Genomic DNA, 4,666 nt, shown 5'->3' on the forward strand with positions numbered 1-4,666 from the left:
TACTTTTAAAGAATTGTATAAGACAGGTGTTGATTTTTTCCTTGAATGTTTGGAAAAATTCATTGGTAAATTATCTGGGCTGGGGATTTTCTTTTTTAAAATGAAGGGCTCAATTTTATAATACATACTAAATTAGTGGTATCTTCTATCTCGTCTTCTGTTAGCTTTAGTAAAGTGTATTTTTCAAAGAGTTTGTCTAGTTCCAGATGATCAAATTTATCAGCATACAATTGATTTTAGCATCCTTTTGTAATTTTTTTATGTTTGTGTGTTATCCCTTTTTTTTTTTTTTGCTATTATTGCAAATTTCCTTTCTCTACTTCTTTATCAGTCTTGGTTATATTTTATACATTTTGTTTATCTTGTTAAAAACTAACTTTGGTGATGTTACTTTTCTCTATTACATGTTTGACTTGATTTTTTAAATTTTTGTTTGTATCTTTATCCTTTGTTTTCATGGGTTTGATTACTACCGTCTACTTTCTTGAAATCAATACTTAAAGCATTGATTCTTGGCCTTTTTTTCCTAATACATGAATTTAAGGCTATATATTTTCTTCTAAGGACCATTTTTACTTTTGGGCTCCAACCTTTGTAATGTAACTTTTTATTAGTCAGTTTAAAATACTGATATCTATTTTTTTCTCTTTAATCCCACAGAGTATTTAGAATATGTGCATTATTTAGTTTTTAAGCACTTTTTTCTATTCCTGTTATTAATAGTTAGCTTAATTCCATGGTGGTCAGAGGAGACATTCTGAAAGATTTCAATGTTTTGAAATTATTTGTATCTTGTTAATATTATAATGTATTTATTTGAATAAGTATTCCTTGTATACTTGAAGTAAGCATGATCATTAATCAGTAGGTACAATTTTACACACATGGAATTAGCTCAGATACGTTAATTGTGCTGTTTAGATTTTCTGTGTCGTACTGATATTATTTCTTTGCTTGTTTGCCAGCCATTTGAAAGAGATGAGCCAATGCCTCCCATGTGATTACATTTTTCTTTCTTTTTTTTTTTTTGGAGCTTTCGCCACCCTTGGTATATGGGGCCAGCACCCTATTCCTTGAGCCACAGGCACTGCCCAGATTTGTACATTTTTCTTATCATTTTATCTAGTTTTTATTTAATTGATTTTAAAGCTATACTATTAGATTCCCTAGAGGTTTAGGATTATAATCATTGTCTTATAAATTAATTCATCGTATTTGTAATTATGAACAGGTCTCATTATCTCTAATAATGTTTATTTCCCTAAGTTCACTTTGTCTGATAATTAGTGTAGCTAGACAGCTTGAGGGAGGTGGAGGTTAGTGTTTCTGTGGTCTTTCCTTTTCTATTAAGTATTTCTTTGTCATTACTATTTAAAGGGTAAAATTGAGTTTGCTTTTGGTTTTGGTTTTCTGGTTTTGTTTTTGTTATCTAGTTGGCAGTTCACTTACATTCAGTGCAATTCTCTAACATTATTGGGCTTATCGCTATCATCTTATTTTTCATTTTCTATTGGGCTCCTTTCTTTTATATTTTTTCATCTTCTTGTTTTATGTCCCACTATTCACCTTTCTTTGCCTCTTCTAGAGTACTCAATTTTTTTTTATGTTCAGTACTATCATTCTAATAATTTATAAGTTTTAATTCTGAAAATACTTATCCTAGAGATTGCAACATATATCTTTGACTAATTGTAGAATTATGCAAATTATTATTTTTACCATTCTTTTGGTCACACATGAATTAGATCTTTAGACCTTTAAGTGATTTATCTTCCCTGATTTTGTTCTTCTTACCATGCATTTTGGTTCTACATATATTTTATCCAAAGAACAATAAAAGTACTGCTTTGTGCAATCGATAGTGATGTGTAAATATCCATGCATTTTTCCTCGCCAAAGCTTTTATTCCTTCCTGAATTTTCATATTTCTGTCTAGAATGATTTTCCTTCTGCCTGAAGAACATACTTTAAATTTTTTCCAAACATCTTTTCTCCACTTTCATTCATTGAATATTATTGCAAGATATAATTCGAGGTTAGAAATTATTTTCTTTAAACACTTCAAGTTGACAGTTTTGTCTTCTAGCATCTAGAATGTCTGTTGATGTCAGCTATGGATCTTACTGCTGCTTCTTTGAAGATGATACATTTTTTTTCTTCTGGCTGTTTCTCTGATTTTTCCCTTTATCTTTGGTTTCCACAGTTTGACTATGCCGTGGTTATCTGTTATCTGTAGTTTTTTTCATGTTTATCTTGCTTCTTGGATCTACGTAGTGACGTCTTTGTCTGCAGAAAATTCTCGGCTGTTATCTTTTTGGCTATTGCTTCCCCTCTAGTGCCCCTCTCCTTTTTGGAACTCCGGTGATATAGATGTGAAATATGTCTATATATCACATGGATCACGTTCTTGCTATTGTTTCTATTCTTTTTTTCTTTGTGCTTCAGTGGTGGATACTTTCCCTTATCAGGTTCCAGCTCACTGATCCAGCTCACTATTCACCAAATATTCTGCACAATCTGCTGTATAATGCGTTCCTTTGGGGTCCTAATTTCAGACTCTTTTCAGACATTTAGAATTCTAAAAGGCCCATTTGATTTTTTTTAATGATTCCAACTTTCTAAGGAAATTATCCTTTTTATTCATCATTTCACTATACAATTCATATTAATCCTAAGTATCTCACCTTCCTTTTCTGTCGGCTTCAATTTTGGGCCCTTCTGTGTGTCAGCTTAGATGTGAGAACTACAGGATGATTCCCCACCATGAGTCAAACTTGTAGAATTTTAGAAATACCCTAGTGTCACTGCTATTTAGAGATTAGATCTTATATTAGGCATTGAGTAAACTTGATCCGATAATATAAACATTATTTAAGCGAGTCAGCTTACTTTGATTTCACAGATTGTGCATCTTTAAAACTAATGTTGCTTCATCTTTAAGACAAAAGGATTAATTACCTTCTCTGTCAATATACGTACATATTATTAAATAGTAATGTAATGTGTACAGCTGTTCACATTAATTAATTCATCTATATTTGTTTAACTTCCCCTCCATCTCATCCTTTTATGCTCACTGGGGAATTTTCTTCTATCTTGTCACTCTCCATAGCACCTAGCATCATGCTCTGCATAAACATAGTCTGGGATCAGAAATTCCACAGACTGAATTCAATTACCAAATCTATCCATTGCTTTAAGAGAAATGAATATTCAAAAATGAGACTCTTAGCTGGACATAGTGGCTCATGCCTATAATTCTAGCACTCTGGGAGGCGGGTGGATTGCTTGAACTCAGGAATTCAAGAGAAACCTCAGAAACAGGGAGACCACATTTCTACTAAAAATAGAAAAACTAGCTAGGTGTTTTGGTGGGCACCTGTAGGCCCAGCTACTTGGGAGGCTGAGGCAAGAGGATCCCTTGAGCCCAGGAGATTGAGGTTGCTGTGAGCTATGATGATGCAATAGCATTCTGTCTTAAAAAAAACAAAAAGTAAAAATAAAAATAAGACTCTTCATTTAAAAAGTAGAACAGATATTACTTGCTTTGTTTAATAACTATCTGCATTGGATATGCATTTTAATGAACATTTTAATAATCTATTATGTATATTAGAAATTAATCTTGGAACACAGCCACCATGAAAGGTAACTGTGTTAGTTTGAAGTATATTTGACATAGAATTTGATTAAATAATTACCAAACATAGATATGGAAGTTTGTGTAAGATAGCTTTAGGAGCAGGGTTGGGCAACAATATTGATTTTTCCATAAAGTACTGGATATAGTCCATCAAATTCAAACACTTGCTGAATGGTATTTTATACTTTTCAAAAAACATTACTAGGTTGGGTTCTGCAGCCCACACCTATAACCCTAACACCCTGGGAGGCTGAGGCAGGAGGATTGCTTGAAGTCAGGGTTTGAGGTTTCTGTGAGCTAGTCTGAGGCCATGGCACTCTAGCCCAGGGTGACAGAGTGAGACTCTATCTCAAGAAAAATAAAATAAAAATACTATTATTATTTGATTCACTTAATAATTTGATAGATTAGGCAAAAAAGACAAAGAAGCAGAGGATTGCAGAGGCAAGGGACTTGCCCACATTTACATGTATATTGGCAAAGGCAGGACTTGAAGTCCACTGCTGATGCCTAGTTCAATCCTCTGACTTTACCCACTAAAAATGCCTAAAATAATTCATATGTCTATAAAGATGAACATACTTGTAGAAAATACATCTCTCAAAAATACACAGTTTAATGACAACTTTTTAAATGATCACCCTCTTCCTGGATTTTAAAGAATCAAAACTCACTGAAGCCTCTGCCTGAGCAAACACCACGAGTTTCCTCCTGACCAGAGGCTCCATGGAGGCCACGCCCAAGTGGGGGAGGGAGAGCAAGGCTGATACTATTCTGTTTATTTTAGTCCTTCTGCTTAGTTTTTGTTTCCAGGCACTGGACTCAACTTAGTTTTCAGAGCCAGAAATTATCACTGTTTATGTATCTAAATTTATTAATACACTACTTTTAGAAAGTTTTAGGTACAATAGATTCCAAGAGTATTTGGGGGAAGTTCTTAGTGGCAAAATCTAAACCGTGGTTCAATGAGCCAACAAACACAAAGTCCAAAGAGCAATTGGTAAAATAAACTTCTGGAGGATA

Source organism: Otolemur garnettii, unplaced genomic scaffold (genome assembly GCF_000181295.1).
Source record: "Otolemur garnettii isolate 467f Iridium unplaced genomic scaffold, OtoGar3 scaffold00070, whole genome shotgun sequence".
NCBI lineage: Eukaryota > Metazoa > Chordata > Mammalia > Primates > Galagidae > Otolemur > Otolemur garnettii.